Source organism: Meles meles, chromosome 2, assembly GCF_922984935.1.
Source record: "Meles meles chromosome 2, mMelMel3.1 paternal haplotype, whole genome shotgun sequence".
Classification (NCBI taxonomy): domain Eukaryota; kingdom Metazoa; phylum Chordata; class Mammalia; order Carnivora; family Mustelidae; genus Meles; species Meles meles.
In genome coordinates this window covers 170,573,344-170,590,739 of record NC_060067.1, presented here as the reverse complement: position 1 = coordinate 170,590,739, position 17,396 = coordinate 170,573,344, and the positions used below count along the sequence as shown (strand labels likewise).

The 17,396-nt window shown below is 40.7% G+C and overlaps 1 protein-coding gene across 9 annotated transcripts in view; it reads left to right on the top strand.

Annotated features, from left to right (window-relative positions):
• The window catches only part of CSGALNACT1 (chondroitin sulfate N-acetylgalactosaminyltransferase 1), a 332,179-nt gene that overhangs the window by 161,694 nt on the left and 153,089 nt on the right, over positions 1-17,396 (top strand). The window contains exon 1 of one of the 9 annotated variants that reach the window (XM_045997366.1): positions 15,850-15,873. The exons of the other annotated variants lie outside the window; for them this stretch is intronic. The gene's annotated coding sequence lies outside the window, so the exon portion shown is untranslated. Of the gene's footprint in view, positions 1-15,849; positions 15,874-17,396 lie in introns of those variants that run through there. 9 annotated transcript variants of the gene reach the window in all.

The window sequence follows — 17,396 nt, the reverse complement described above, 5'->3', positions numbered from 1 at the left end:
ATAAGACTTTGATGAGAGAAATTGAAGAATACACAAACAAATGGAAAGATACTTCATGCTCATTGATGAAAGAAATCATGGGTCATGTTACCCAAACTATCTATAGATTCAGTGCAATCCTTATGAAGATTCCAATGGCATTTTTTACAGAAATAGAAAAAAAAAGTCCTAAAATTTGTATGTAACCACAAAAGATCTCAAATAGACAAAGCAATCTTGCGAAGGAAGAACGAAGCTGGAGACATCACACTGTCTGATTTCAAACTATATTACAAATTATAGTAAACAATACAACATGGCATTGGTATAAAACACACATACCAATGGAACAGAATTGAGAACCCAGAAACAAACCCTCGTGTATTTAGGTAACTAATATTTCTCAAGGGAGTCTAGAACATTCAGTGGAGAAAAGATGGTCTTCTTTAGTAAATAGTGCTAGGAAAGTTGGATATTAACATGTAAAAAATGAAATTAGACCCGTATATTACACCATTCACAAAAATGTACTCAAAATGGATTAAAGACTTATATATAAGACCTAAAACTGTAAAGCTCCTTGAAGAAAATATAGAGGAAAAAATCTCCTTGATATTAGTCTAGGCAGTGATTTTTTTTTTAGATGTGACTCCTAAACAACAAGTAACAAAAGTAAAAACAAACAAGTAGGACTATATTAAACTAAAAAAACTTCTGCACAGCAAAATAAATGCTCAACCAAAATGAAAAGTCAGCCTGTGGAATGAGAGAAAATATTGCAAACCAAATGTCTGATAAGGGGGTAAAGATCTAAAGTATATAAGGAACTCATACAACTCAACAGCAAAAACCCCCAAATAATCTGATTAAAAATGGGCTAAGTACTTGAATGGATATTTTTTCAAAAGAAAGTATTTAGATGGGCAACAGCGTGTGAAAAGATGCTCAATATCACTAATCACCAAGGAAATGCAAACCCAAACCACAAATAGGTATCACCTCACATTTATTAGAATGACTATTATCAAGAGGACAGTGTGCTGGTGAGGATGTGGAGAAAAGGAAGCCCTAGTAGACTCTTGGTGGGAATGTAATTCAGTACGGCCACTATGGAAAATAGTACAGAAATTCCTTGTAAAATTAAATATAGAACTACCACATGATCCAGTAATTCCATTTCTGGATGTACATCCAAAGGAAATGAAATCACTATCTTGCAGTGATATCTGCACCCCCCATATTTATTGCAGCACTATTTACAAAAGTTAAGACATAGAAACAACCTAAGTGTCCATCCATGAATGAGTAGATAAAGTAGATGTGTGTGTATCCATGTCTGTGTGTGTGTGTGTGTAATGTAATATTATTCAACCATAAAAAAGAAGGAAATGTTACCATTTGCGACAACTTGGATAACCTTGAGGGCATTATGTTAAATGACATAAGTCACAGGGAGGTGGACAAACACAGTACAGTCTCATTTATATGTGGAGCAGGAAAGAACAAAACTCAAGGAAACAGAGGACATACTGGTAGTTGCTGGAGGTGAGGGTTGGGTGAAATGGGTGAAGGTGGTCTAAAGGTGCAGACGTCCACTTCTGGGGATGGGAGGTACAGTGTAGTGACAGCACTGTATTATGTATTTTAAAGTTACTGAGACAGTGGATCTAAAAATTCCCATCACATGCAAAAAAATTGCAGCTACGTGAGCTGATAAGTATGTTAACTAAATGTAATATGCTAATCATTTCACAGTATATATATTTATCAAATCATTATGTTGGACCCTTAAACTTACACAATATTACAACCAGTTATATCTCAATAAAGCTGGAAGAATATTATAACTATTTTTAGGTTAAAGTCATGATATATACTATTTATATTCATTAGCTTTTTCTTTGTTCATTATTAATTATGCTAGAAACTGAATATATTGCTGTGAACTAATTCAGCATAATTCCTGCTCTTGGGTATCTTATAGTCTAGTGGCAGAGCCTTTGTAAATAGTATTTTTGTGTCTCTTCCCTCTATCTGCAGCTATATGTTAATTACAAACTCTAAGTTATACAGAGGAAAAGTAAACATAATTATTAAAACAGAATAAAAGGGTAAATTTAGGGGGAAGTTTGTAGAAAATATTCCCCTTTGGAAGTGTGAGTGGGAACTTGCATACTCAAAAGTAATAAACTAGACGAAGAGAAGGGGAAGAGCTTTCTGGAGGAAACAGCGTGAGAACCAAGAAAACTGATTCATTGGAAAAACTGAGAAATTGTCGAATTGAAGAACTGAGCAAGCGTGGCTTTCAGGAGGGTAGGCCAGGGACAGTGTCATGAGATGACCTTGGAGCTGAGCGTTTTAGGCCATGCGAAGGAATCTGGAATTGTTCTCGAATGCAGTTGGAAGCCACTCCAGGGTTTTGAGGAGGCAGGGTTTTGTGGTGTAAAATGCTCGCCCTGGCTGCTCTATGGATAGTGGATTAGGAGCGGCGTGGGTGAAAGCAGGGGCAGGAGTCAGGAATCTGTTGCAGGGGTCCAGTCAAGGACGTAGTGGGTTGGGCTACAATTAGGACAGAGGTGGAGCAAGTAGACAGACGTAAGATGTGTTTTGGAATTAGCATGAACAGAGACGGGGGCTCCCGGATGCTTCAGTTAAGTGTCTGACTCTCAGGTCATGATCTCAGGCTTGTGAGATTGAGCCTCATGTCAGGCTCTATGCTGGGTTTGGAGCCTGCTTCGGATTCTCTCTCCCCTGCTGCCTCCCCCTGGCTCTTGCGTGCTATCAAAAGAAGAGTGAACAGAAGGGAGTGAGCCAGAATTGGCTTCAGTGGTAATAAATACCCTGTTTTCTGGCATGAACATCTGAATGGTCATAGGCACCATTTACTGATATGGAGGACATAGCGGGACGAGGGATCTGGCAGAGGCATCAGGAAGTCAGCTTTGGATGTGTTAAACCAATAACACATTTGAGTGCAGAGGTGGCGTAGGAAGTTGGATGAATGTGCCTGAAGAGAGTTTTAGGCAGGTTTAGGTTTAGGCAGAAGATAAAAACAACCATGAGAGTAGATAGGCTTGCCTAGGACAGGAAAAGCAAGAGTCAGTCTTTGGGAACTTCCTCATGGAACCATAAGGTAGATGAGTTGGCATTGGCAGAGAGAGGAAAAGAGCAGCCAGGAGGTGGGGGTTTTCCAGGAGAAGCTGGGAGGAAGCCAAGAGGAAGTGTTCTGTGAGGAAGGAGGGGGGGTGATGGCAGGATAGACCCTATCACAGGTCAGGTGAGATGAGGACTCAAAACTGTCCTTGGGATTTGGCAATCAGGGCTTTGGAAAGGATATCAGAGGTGATCTCAGGAAGAACGGTTTATTTTATTATTTTTGTGCTAAGGTGTAATTGACATAAACATTCTGTTAGTTTTAGGCGTACATCATGATGAGCGATATTCGTATGTATTGTGAACTGATCACCACAGTAAGTCTAGTTAACATCCGTCACCACACAGAGTTACAGATTGAGAACTTTTGAGGTTTACTCTCAGCAAGTTTCAAATATGGAGTTCAGATTTATGAACTGTGGTCACCATGCTGTCCATGACATCCTCATGACTTAACTTATTTTATAACTGGAAGTTTGTACCTTCTGACCTCCTTCACTTGTTTCCACTGATGGGTGGATAAAGAGAATATGAAACACACTTTGTTTCTCCCACTCTCTCTCTCAGTGGAATATTATTCATCCATATAAAAGAGGGAGATCTTGCCATTTGCGACATAGATAGACCTTGGGGGTATCAGGCTGAGTGAAAAAGGTCAGACAGCGAAAGACAGATACTGTATCTCTTCTATGTGAAATCTAAGAAAAACCCAAACAAATGGAAAATTGAGTTCACAAATGCAGGAAACAGATATAGATTGGTGTTTGCCAAAGGTGAGAGGTGGAGGGCAAGCAACATGAAAGAGAGATCGGTCTGAGTGGAGAGGGAGGTAGGAGTCAGACGGTGGGGCCCAGAGATGAGAAAATGAAGACAGTCAGGGCTGACGCTGTCTGGGAAATGTGTCTGGCAGGGTGAGAGGGTGATGTCTGTTGGCTCTGAGTCAGCATCTCACACACACACACACACACACACACACACACACACACACTCAGAGACAAATGTGAATGCAAAGATAATACAGAGATAGTAGGGTCTGCATCCTGGAGAATGGAATCTCTTCATTTTGCTTGTGTCTTAGAGTACAGGCAAAGCTACCCCCAAATACAGTGACTTAAATAAAAGTTAATTTTTTCACGTAAAATGCAGATGTTGATGCTTCACCCAAAATGCACGAGAAGCTAGGAAAACACATGTCTCTTGACACTTGGGTGGTAGCATCATAAGTGGTAGATTCCTAAGCATAGGGAGGGTGTACACAAAGTCCCAAAGCATGACACATGTCCTTTACGATTATCCTAACATCCTTTCAGCTGGCAGCATGCTCAGCTGCCTGACTAAATAGGACTGGGCTTTTGAGAGAGTTCTAGAAGTGATAAATTCTTACTCTGAACATCAGGGACAAAGTGGCTAGCTAGGGGGCTAGAATCTTAGGGCAGCATCTGCAGCCTGCATGCACCTGCTGCCTCTGAGGCAGCTGGTGCACCCCACCCACCCCTGATCCGAAAAGGCTGTGGCTGATCTGGAACCCGCCCCAGCCCCAGGGCTGTGAAAGCCCAGGAGGGCTGTGGTGTAATTTTTTCCACTGCTCCATTCAGTGCAGCCACACCTACGGGATCTAGTTATCGTGCACGCCAGCTTGCTCTTCTTTTTACTTTGGAGTTAGCTGTAGCAGAGGGCTGGACTCCTAGGATGCCAGTCGGTTTGTTAAGTTGTTGGCTGAGATTGATTCAGGATTTGGGGGTCATCTTGATACACCACTCTCATTTGCTAGTTACAGACTCAAAGTGTTCACATCAGCATCTCCTCCTCCTCCTCCTCCTTTTCTTTTTTTTTTTTTTTTAAGATTTTATTCATCTATTTGACAGAGAGAGATCACAAGTAGGCAGAGAGATCACAAGTAGGCAGAGAGGCAGGCAGAGAGAGCGAAAGGGAAGCAGGCTCCCCGCCGAGCAGAGAGCCCGACGCGGGACTCGATCCCTGGACTCCGAGATCATGACCCGAGCAGAAGGCAGACGCTCAACTGATTGAGCCACCTGGGCTCCCCCGGCTTCATTTTCTTACTCAAATCAGCCAGCTAGGAAGTGGCAGAGTGTGTACCCTGCTTCGTTTCTTGTGATTTCAAAGTCAGGGCAAGTTTGTCTCACTCATCTTGTGTTTTCATTGCCTGGCACGGTGACCTGATACCCAGCAGAAGCTGCAGGTGGCGGGAGGTGCCCACTGAGATCTTTGTGGGCTTCTCACCCGAGCCCCCACAGTAGGGCTAGTGTCCCACAGAGAACAGAAGTCTAAGTGCTCCAGAGCCACGCGCAGCCTCTACTCTACTTCTGGTGTGAGAAGGACACTTGTTTGGCCAACTTTTACCACCGGCTGCTAAGAGGATGCCCAGGATCGAGAAGGAGGTGGGCTTCTGCACACAGTCCTTATGAATAAAAGAAGCTCCTTCTCTCTCTTTCCCGAAGGAGATCAGAGAGGCTAATGGGGTTTGGAGGTTGCCATGTTCCTGAGCCGAGGTAAAGGAGGTGGGCAGGAGGATTGCTCATACAACTCTTGAGGTCCACAAGAAGCAGGCACTGTGGGTTCCTTATTGGATGCCTGCCGAGTTGTAGAACTTGCTGATCTGCCTGGTGCTGACGGAGCACAAAGAAGAGTGTTGGTGAGAGAGGATATGGTGGTGTAGCCAGTTGTAGAGGAAACAAGGCCGTTTCCTCAAATTCACGGTTTCTGAGAAATATGCAAACAGGATCTCCCTCTTGAGCAGGCCAGTATTGACCCTGGCTCACACAGGGAACACTAGCTTGGGTCACCAGGTGGGCTAAAAAGGGTCTCATATCAATGCCAGGTGACAGGGTGCTGCCAGCTAGGAGACAGCTGGAAGATGCAATTAGATCTAACAACAGACCACCAGACCCTGGTGTTCCTGCTCAGGACGGAAACCCCTGCCAGCAAGGCTTGTTTGGGTCTCCGCCTGTCCATCTGTATCAGCTGCGACTGGGGTCAGTCATTAAAAGAGTAGGCGACCAGAAAAGAAAACAACAACGAATGACAGAGAAGTGTCCCCCAAGCTTTTATCTGCTCTGTCCTCAGGGGAGTGAAGCCAGGCAAGAGGGCGGGGGCGTGGGGGGCAGACAGCACCCGCTTCCTTTCCTCCGCCCATCCATCTCTTTCCTCCGGAGCCGCTGGAACCAGCAGCTTGGCCTGCTCTGCAGGGAAGAGGGGATCCCAGAATGGATGAGGCTGAAATGTTGCAATGGACTTAAATCTTTTTATCATGAAAAATATTCAAATATATGCAAAAGTAAAATGTAATGAACTCTCATGAGTTCACCAAACCCCAATGAGTATCAGCATTTTGCCAGTCTTGTTTCACACATCCTTCCCTGACTTTTATTTTATTAAAAACATTTTTTTTTGTCAGACTGTTTTAAAGCAAATCCTAGCCCTTGTGTCCTTTCACATGCAAATACTTTTGGGTGTATTTCTCGCAGATAGAGACTCCCCAGCCCCACCCACAAAACCATTATGCCAGTATTGGTTTCTAACAAAATTAATATTAATTCCTTACTACCATACAGTGTCCAGTCCACACTCAAATTTCCCCAGTTGTTTCAGGGGTGCCTTTTCACAGTTTTTCAGATTTGTGTATAGCAAGGCCTGCATTTTGCATTTGGGTATCTGGTGTTTTGTGAGTCTCTTTTATTATGTTTCCCCCTATTTCACTTTCTTCCCCGCTCATGACATTAAATTGTTAGAGAAGCAGTTTCATTTGTCCTATAAGAAGTTTCACCCTCTTGACTTCTTACTTACTAATGGTGGCAAATAACTTGTCTCCCTATCCCTGGTATTGTCTAGAAGCCAGTAGGTAGATTTAGAAACTTGGTTAGATTCAGATGAATCATTTTTAGACAAGAGTACTTGGTAGGTGGTGTTGTATATGCTGCACTACTTTAATAACCCAGAGTGATCAAATGTCTTGGGATGGGCTAAGAATAAAAGTCACTCGCTTCCCAAGGGGAGGAAGGGTACACAGTGCGCAGCTGGTGATAGCAGTTGCTGGAAAAAAAATAAAACCACTGTGTTTATTTCTCAATCAGTTGAGCGTCTTTGGCCACTCCAATTATACAGGCGAGTTGTGATGGAACTTTAAAATTGCCTTTTCCACTAGGGATCCAAAGTCAATAGACATGAGTTGGCAGACGAGGCAGTTTTGAAAACAGACCCACAGCTCCAAACGGGTCAGACTAAGGAGAGGAGAGAGGCTTGTGGATGCAGCCGGCTGTTTGCCCCAGCCCTGGGCTGGGCAACTGGAGGGCACTGCAGTGGGGCCCTGAACCTCAGGTGGCCTGAGGAGGGCTGACTGGTGGCTTTGGGCTTTGCCCTGTACTCTGTGTTTGCTGAGCCAAGAGAGGTTAAATGATTATTATTTGTTCGCCAGAGGTAAACCACACACATGGGAGAACAGTGTGTCTTCTTGGATTCTGTCAGATAAATTGGGCCGTGAAGAGGGCCCCTAGGAGCAAGAGGCTAGAAACAGATGCCAGACCCTATGGGGTTTCGGAGGTTGATGGCACTGAGACAAGTTCACCCAGGTCAAGGGACAGAGGTTTCCAGCAATGAGAATCTCCCAAGAACCCACTAAACAAGCCATATAGGAAGAATGAGCTTTAAGTATCTGGCAGGCTCAGGAATGGATGCCAACCGCTGATGGAATCAGTTTTAGTACAAACTTTCTTATTGCTTTTTCTTCTTCCTTCCGTGTATCCCAGCACCTGAGGGGATCAGCAGCTGTAAAGAAGAAAGCCTGATCCACCCCCCTCCTCGAGACTACGTGTCTGAATCCAGCCTAGCCCTGGAAATGGGGGATAGAATCTAAGTCAGATTTGGAGTATGAATTATTAAAAGGGATTGGGAAAGGGGCACCAGGGTGGCTCATTTGTCAGAGCACCTGACTCTTGATTTCAGAGTAGGTCATGATCTCAGGGTTGTGAGATCGAGCCCCGCCTTAAGTTCCATGCCCAGCGTGGAGCCTGCTTAAGATTCTCTCTCTCTTCCTCTCCCTCTGCCCCCTTCCCCACTTCTTTAAAAAAACAAAAAGGGATTGGGAAGTCTAATCTCTGAATTAAGATCATTTTGTGACTCTCAGTGAGGTAGGAGTGAGCAGAGAGGATCTGGCTGTTGTTCAGATTTTCATCAGGAGCAAGGGAAGTCCACCTCCCCTGACCGATTTTTAAAAGGGCAGAGAGAGGGGCGCCTGGGTGGCTCAGTGGGTTAAGCCGCTGCCTTTGGCTCAGGTCATGATCTCAGGGTCCTGGGATGGAGTCCCGCATCGGGCTCTCTGCTCGGCAGGAAGCCTGCTTCCCTCTCTCTCTCTCTGCCTGCCTCTCTATCTAGTTGTGATCTCTCTCTGTCGAATAAATAAATAAAATCTTTAAAAAAAAAAAAAAAGGGCAGAGGGAGTTTTGTTTTGATCCCATTCTATAGTTGTGCTTGTTCAACGTACTAGCTGCCCAGGCAGTCAACGCTGGACTTAAGGAGTGGGTGAGGGCTAGTTTGCTGGGTCTGGCTAGGTGAAAAGAGGATGGACCGAGCTGACTTCGTCTTTTTTATGTCTTGAAATCAAAGTAAAACCTCAGAACCCTGACGTGGTAGGAGTGCATCCTGTTCCGTGACCTGCTGGTGGGAGGTGCAAACCTGCTTTTTGTTCATTTCATCCCGCGTCCTCTGTGTATTCCTCATTTAGGATCATTTCCACAGGCTGTAACAGATACAATTTTGACTTTAAATCCCTTGAGTTGTCTTCTTGCTTTCTATTTTTTTTAAAAAAGGTCTTATTTATTTATTTGACAGAAAGAGACAGCAAGAGAGGGAACACAAACAGAGGGAGTGGGAGAGGGAGAAACAGGCTCCCCGCTGAGCGGGGAGCCCAATTCTGGGCTTGATCCCAGGACCCTGGGATCATGACCCGAGCTGAAGGCAAACGCTTAAAAACTGAGCCACCTAGGTGCACCTGTCTTCTTGCTTTGTAAATATTTTTAGGACCATGGCAGTTTTCTAGAGAAGGTACTCCACTGTATCTCATTTCAAGTTGCTTATGTTAACCTGGACAGAATGAAACATAGTGTCATTTGTTATTTATGCATGTCCCTGAAAAACCCTAGTGTGGATTTGTCATAAATGACCTCAAACAATAAAATGGTATGTTGTGTAAACATTTAAGAGCCTTTATGAAATGTTGTTTTTAGCATTTGCTACCCAGTTTCCTTCCTTTGCTTAGGAAGTGTGCTTTACAACTTTGGCAACTGAGATTATCCACCCAAAGGGTAAAATTGTTTATTTGTAGTTGGATAAATACAATTAATATGACCTGTTGAAATAATATGTTGTATTGAATTAATATAATATATTGATTGAATAATATATCTATTATATTATAATGTAATAATATAATAAATAGATTTATAATATATATTTAATAATATATAAGAAATATATTATAAATATTATAAATATATTATAAACTTATATATAACTAATATATAATAAATATATTTATAATATATGTTTCATTATATATTATAATATATATTATTACATTATTATAATATATAATAGATATATTTATATGTTTTATTATATATATAATTGAAATAATATAATATATTGAATTAAACCTTGTTCTTTGTGAGTAATACATATATATAAGTGATTCTTTTGCTGACCAAAGAAGACTTTGTCCTTTTGATGTTTGGGTCTTAATCATCAGTAAGGCTCTTTGCCAGAAGGGATTCTTGAATCTTCTTGCTTTTTTCTTTTTTTTTTTTCCTTTTCCTTTCTTGACTTCCTGTGTTAACCTCTTCTGAAAATTACTGAGATTTTCCTCTTAGAATCAGTGGTAAGCCTAAAATGCTACTCTTCTTTCACTGCATCATATCTATGAAGAATGACAAGAAAGAAAATTAATGGCATGAATTTTAAAGTTTTTATCTCTTTCATCAGGGAAGATAAAATTTTATAGATAGGTAAACATTTACGTCTTCTGGGAAACGGCTCTACAATTCAATGACAGCGGGGGAGATGGAACTCTAAAATTAAAAAAGCGTGTGAACATGTGATTATTATTTTAAGGGGAAGTATTTCTATTCTTATTGCTGCTGTTTATGAAGAAAACACTTGATGGTAGATGATTTATCTAGCCATTTAAAATACGAAATTACAATGTGACATATGATGATAGCTGTGTTCCCATTCAGGTGGGAAGTCAACTAAAGGGAAAAATAATGTAATGACTTGTTTGCTGGTGAAAATAAAGCAAGCAGTTTTAATCTACATACTTTGAAATGAACCCAGTTTATCCAGGCACCACAGAAAACTTACAGTATTTTCATCCAAGATATTCAGATATCTTGTAAATTAGCTTTTCAGGCCGCCATTGTCTGGTAGCAAAAAGAACAAAGGTTTCTATTCCTAGTTTGCTGATGGACTGTAGGTTTGCTTTAAAGCTCTCTAAAAAGTCAGCGGCTAAAATAGCCATTTTCCATGGGCTTCCACTGTGAAAGCTGAAGGTAATACATTTCTCTGTGGCTTTTCAATAGGATTTTTTTCAGATAGTGCTAATTTTCATCTGACGTTACTAAGAAAAAAAAACACAAAAACTTCTTCCTGTTTTAATCATTAACTTAAAATATATTTATTACTTTTTTGCATATATATTGAATTTTACTCACTGGGCCAGTATTAAAATTTACCGGAACATTGGAAATATTTTCTGTCTGGGAGAAGGAGGGGTTAATCATCAGTTGGAAGCACGGATTGGTAAGAAATGAAACTACTCCTACAAAATAAGAATATGCCTCAGTGTTCGGTCCTCGTAGGAGTGCAAATCCATATTAGCCACAGGAGTCCGTCAAGAAAGATGGCAGCTGACAGTGACTTCCCCTAGTTATGATTTCTGACTGCTCTCAGGAGCTTTTTTTTTTTTTTTTAAGATTTTATTTATTTATTAGACAGATCACAGAGAAACAGGCAGAGAGAGAGGAAGAAGCAGGCCCCCCAGCTGAGCAGAGAGCCCGATGCGGGGCTCGATCCCAGGACCCTGGGATCATGACCTGAGCTGAAGGCTTTAATCCACTGAGCCACCCAGATGCCCCTCTCAGGAGCTTTTTGTATTTGTGCCGGGTAGACAGACACCAGACTTACTTAGGTCAGTAATAATTCTCAAGTGCTTCTCATGCTAGACTTCCATGCTCCCTGCATAACAGACCTTTAGCTAGGGACTGGCTCATGTAAGACAGAGGGTTTAGCAGATGAGAGTCTTATGCATATCAAATGTAGAGCTTCAAGAATCAGAGACATCTTTGTACACGTCTTATTAAATTACTGGAACCCTCAGGGATAGTGTGAGCTACAGTCTTAAACCCTGCCATGAAGTTGGAAGTACTGCTCATTTCTGTGCCTGTCCTCATTACCTCTTGCTCTCTGTTTATGTCTGGATTTTGATTAGGGCTCCTTTTAGATGTTAATGAGGAACAAACTGTCCGAGACAGACAGTATGTATCTGTGTAGGGGAGATAAGTGCTGTTCCCCAGTGTTTCAAGTGTTCAGACATTCAAATTATAGCCAACAGCAATGATATGCTTAAAGAAAATGGGCTTCCCTTAATTAAAATGATTAAAATAAATACTAAGCATTGGAAAACAGCCAACTTTTTTTCTTGTTTGCTTTTTTAATAAGGCATAATTTATGTAAACACATACAACGTACACAAATCTTAAGTGTAGAGCTCTGTGAAGTGTACATATGAATATAGTTGTATAATCACTTTCCAGATCAGTTTTTAGAACACATCTAGCCCCCCAAAAGGCTTCCTTTCTACCCCTCTTTCACAGTTAATACCTCCTCCCCGCAAAATAACCACTATTTGGACCTCTGATTTAATTCAACATCCGGGATGAGTTTCGCCTGGTTTTGAACTTCACATAAATGGCATGATAAGATGTTGTGTCTGTGAGATTGATTATATGCTGCTGCGTATAGCAGTGGTGTGATCTTTTTTGGGTAATATTCTATTGTATGACTATACTACAATTTATCAATTCTACTGTTGATGGATGGTTTTGTGTTCTCTAATTTTTGGCTATTACGAAAAAAGCTTCCCTATGAATAAATATCCTTGTATGTGTTTTCTGGGGGATATTGGTTCTTGAATTACTGGGTCATAGAGCAGGTCTATGTTTATCTCTAGAATACACTAATCAACAGTTTTCCAAATTGGTTATGTCAATTTAGACTCTCACCAGCAATGGATGCCAGTTCCAGTTGCTTCACATCTTTGGCAACACTTGGTATTGTCAGCAACCAACTTAAAATTAAAAAAAAAAAAAAAAAGCTAGCTCTAGTTTAAAAATGCAATTTTTATATCCCCCAGAACTCAGTTACTTGTTTTGAAATGAATTTTTAATTCACTAAGTGATACTACTGAGTGCCTGCTGGGTTCAGAGTGCTTTCTTTGTGCTCTGGGGTCTGTAAGAGAATTAAACTCAACCCCTGCTTTTATGGGTTTACCATAGCCCGCTAGGGTGCTATAGAGAATAGGTCATCAGCTGTGCAAGTCAGGGTATGAAAAAGTACCATCATCAATAGTCTCTTCAACACGTCTTGATAGCAGAACTGTGTCCTCAGCTAAATTTTCAGATGCATTTGCTTTTTCTAGTGTCTTCTCACTTTTCCTGTAACACTGCAATGTCATTAGCTCTGTACTTTCCAGGATACCTCGCCGTGCCAGCCCATCTGGTTAATGGTAGCGCCATGTACTCTGGATCTTTCTCCCTCAAAGTACTGTGCCTTCCCCCTCTCTGTTATCAGAAGATTCTCCCAAATCTTGCTTGTGAGTCAGGGAAATTAAGTTTGGTGTTAAAATTGGATAGTGGTAGCTTTATGTTACATGTTACCTCCTCTAAGAAGTGTTTTCCTTTTGAAAATGGATTCCAGGTGACATAGTGTCTTAGCTCAAAGGAATTAACCACTGATGCTTGGACTTTTGATATTTTCAGGCTAATGGAAAATTTTGAGAAGTGTACTTGATAAATTTCACATTAAGGGAAGCTGTCCATTCCATCTACATTTAAAGGAGGCTTCAACAAGGGAATGACTTAAAAAACAAGGCAGAAATTCTAAATAATTCCTGTACAAGGATGAATTGACCCTGGTATATATCCATTGGTTTGGACCACTTACTCTAAATGGATTGGCTGAGTGCTGATGTGCTGAAATTTTATAAATATCCAGAAAATGCCACCTTAGATCTTACATTCTAACAACTTTTCTATATCCTTATTATAACATTAAAGGACTTAATATCTTTTTGTTTTTCACTGTTATTAGAGTAATGGTGTGGAAATTCCAATGTCTCTTCAATGTTTGGTTAAGACATGGGATAATGACAAGAATTTCAGTCTACCCCAGAACCTACATTGCACTCTCTGATCAGAATTCTTACATGATATATCAAGATAGTCTAGGTTTCAAAAAGCATTGTTTGGGGGTACCCAGGTGGCTCAGTCAGCTAGTGTCCGACTCTTGACTTCAGCTCAGGTTGTGATCTCAGGGTCATGAGATTGAGCCCTGTAGAATCTGCTTAAGATTCTTTCTTTCTCTCTTTCCCTCTGTCTTCCCTGCTCCCAACCCTGCTCATGTGCGTGCTCTCCTTCTGTCTCAAAAAAACAAAAACCACCCCCCCCCACAAAAACCCCTGAAAGCACTGGTTGGATAAGAAGATATGGTGATAATTGTATTCAGTTGATTTTTCTTTCATTTGTTGAAACTAAAACCTATCTATACACCTGAGTTACTTTTAGAAAACCCTGTCTTAATTGTGTAATTTTCCTAGTTACTGGATTTACACATCTTTTCTTAAATCCATTTCTAGGTACTTTTGTATTTTAGATAATATAGTCAATGCTATCTTATTTTTTAATATTTTCTAACTGTTTGTGCTGGTAGATTGAAATACAGTTGATTTTTCCATATTGAGTTTTGTATCTAGCAACCTTGTTAAGTGCCCCTATTTATTGTTATATTTTATCTGTGTTTTCTTCTGGCCCTTTTGGAGATATAATCACACATCAGTAAATAATGACTATTTTATTTCTTCTTTGCAATTCCTTATAATGTTTCTTTTTTTTTTTTTTTTTTGCTTTTTCTTTTTTTGGGTGCTACTGTACAGGCTTGGATCTTGAGTACAGTGTTGAAGGGAGTGGTCATGGGCATCCTTATCTTATTCCTGATCCCAAAGGGAACATTTTTAACATTTCACTAGGAAGTATGATGCCTGTGGTGGGATTTTATAAATACCAAGATTAAGAAAGTTGCCTCTTATTCCGGTTGTTAAAAGTTTTGGTCCTGATGGACACACTTTCTCTCTGTCTGTCGTACTCTTTAATGGGAAGATGGCAGTACTGACCCACGCTCATTAAGGCATGATGTTTTAGATTGTTTGATATTACCTGGGATGGGTTCCAGGCAGATCATTTCACTCCTTGTCTTGGCTGATTGATGCTGAAGAATTGATGTTTACCATTCCCTAAGGCTTCCTTTTTGTGCTGGTAGAAATTTGGTTCTGAGCAAAGAAGGACTGGCTTCTTATCACAGTGCATAATTTTGGGGTTTTGTTTGTAATTTTTTTCCTATATCAAGCTGAGGGTTGAGACTGTTGAGTTGCAACAGTCTGTCGTCCAACCCCATATTGCACATTAGTCTTAAAGGTGACCAGATGTTTGCACGTCATCAGAGAAGATTCACCCCTGTTCCTGGAAAAAGAGCAGAGTATGGGTGAATTGAAAATGTCATTCTCACCCTTCTGTGGGCAACACATTGCTGTGCAAAGGGCTCTGAGCCAGAATGGAGATACCTGAGATCCAAATGGCTCCATGCTAAGGGCCTCACTCTTTCCAGGCTTTGTGTTCCCTTTCTTAGAAGGAGAGTTGTAGTAACTATTCTTCAAAGAGCTATTTTTGCTTAAAGACTATAGATCTTTGAATAGTAGTCCATTATCATCCTTTTCCTCATTATCTCTACAAGGATTCCTGTAAGAATTTTCATCTTATCTTTCCAGATGGGAAATTACCTTACAGAAACAGCAGGTTGAGTAGCTTTAAATCCTAATGAGAATGGAGAACTGTGATGTAGATCTGTCTTGCAAAATGGATATGGAGTGTATTTCAATTACACGTATTTAAAATGTAGATGTTAAAGAAATGTATTTACCTTGAAACAAAAATTTGTTTTTGGTAGAGGTCAAATTTCTTGTGCCATGCTCTCATAAGGTCTAGCATATATTAATTCAGTGAAGTGTATATTAGTTTCCTGTGGCTGTTGTAACAAATGACCGCAGACTAGGAGACCTAAAACTGTAGAAATTCATTCTCTCACAGTTCTGGAGGCCAGAGGTCTAAAATCAAGGTGTCAACAGGGCTGTGCTCACTCTGAAGGAGAATCCCAGAGAAGGTTCCAGGCAGAATCCATTTCTTGCCTCTCGTAGCTTCTAGAAGTTCTGGGCATTCATTGGCTTTTGCCCACATCACTCCAGGCTCCGCCTCCTTGATCACATAGCCTTTCCTTCTTTTATGTCAGCATTCGCTCTGTCTCTCTCTTGAAGGCTACATGGGATTGCATTTAGGACCTACCCAGACAATCCAGGATAAGCTCTCCCTCGGGAGATCATTAACTCCACATCTTTTGCCACAGAAGGTAATATTCACTCTCTGTGCATGTGACGTAGTGTTCAGAGATCCTGGGGATTAGGATGTGGATGCTTCTTTTTGGAGATCATCATTCAGCTCATTAAAAGTAGAAGTTATTTTTTGATCACGATTATTTTCTCCCTATCACTAGAAATGGGCACCTGAAGGCTAGATCAGCCTTGTATTTCTTTAAAGTGTGAATAGAGGTGCCTCTACTTTTAGTATCCAAAACGTGGAGCTAGAGAAAATAATATTTGGGTATCTCTCATTTATCCTTTGGGCTTCCTGTTTATTTTCACTGAAACTGGTTATTAGAGAAACTTGAGTTTGAAAGATATCTCTAGTGACCTGATTATATGCATGAGTGCCATAAATATAGGTTAAAAGATTGAATTTTAAAATTTTACACGATATTGAAGAATGTAGTGGTCATAGTCTGGCAAGAAAGCAGTAATGCTAGGTTACCTAGACAGGTGATGGTTTATGTCAGAGAAGGATAAAAGGAGACTTTATTTTAAATTTCGTCATTCTCAGAGTCAGCTAGACTGGTGGTCTTGTTGTATGGTGTTTACCAATTTTAGAACTGTTCTGAAAGTTGGATTTTAGTCTTTAGAGCAGCTTTAATTTTATTCTCTCTATATAGGTTAAGGAAAGGATATTTACAGTAAGGATGACCATAACCTTTCAAGCTGAGCCAAATTTGTAATGTAATGGTTATTTTTAGTTCCTGAAATGGAATGGATTCATCGAGGTCCTCCTGCATGCACAGCACAGCTCAGCATGATAGATGGAGGTGACCTGCATATGTTCCCTTGCTTATCACTTATTTATTCCACAAATATTTACTGAATGCTTGCCTGTGCCAGGTGCTGTTCTAGGAGCTTGGGAGTCTGTGATGAACAACACAGATAAGGATTTTACTTTCATGGAGTTTCTGTTCCAGTGGGGAGAATAGAAAATAAGCACAAGGTAATAAGCCAAGCACAGAATCAAAATAAGATATGCTACATAAAGATCAGTGGTTTTTTTTTTTTTGATTGGGTGATCCGAGAAAGCTTCTTTAAGAAATTCGTATTTCTGATGAGTTGGGATAGGTGTGAAGGAGTGAACATTACAGGGTTGGGCTAGAGAAGGTGCCGAAACACACAGGGTGGTAGAAACACCTCTTGCAAAGGCCCCCAGGAAAGAATGGGTTCCATATTTTTGAGGAACAAAAAACAAAGCACAGTAGGTGAGGGGTCTGTGGGAGGGAGATGAGGTTGGAAGGAGTTAGGGTCAGTCACTTAGTTCCGTGGTTCTTAGCCCCAGGCTTCATGTTCAGAATGTCTGCAGGAGCTCAAAAATTTACCTGGCTCTCACCCCAGCCAAATTAAACTGGCATCTCTTTTGTCGTTGCTGTTGTTTTGTTTTATTTTGTTCCCAAGGGGATTGTAATCTATTATGCAGCCAAAGTGGTACTTCAGGCTTTTGAAAAGGTAAGGAATTTTATCTTAAAATCAATGGATTATCAGTGGAGTCCTTTAACAAAGG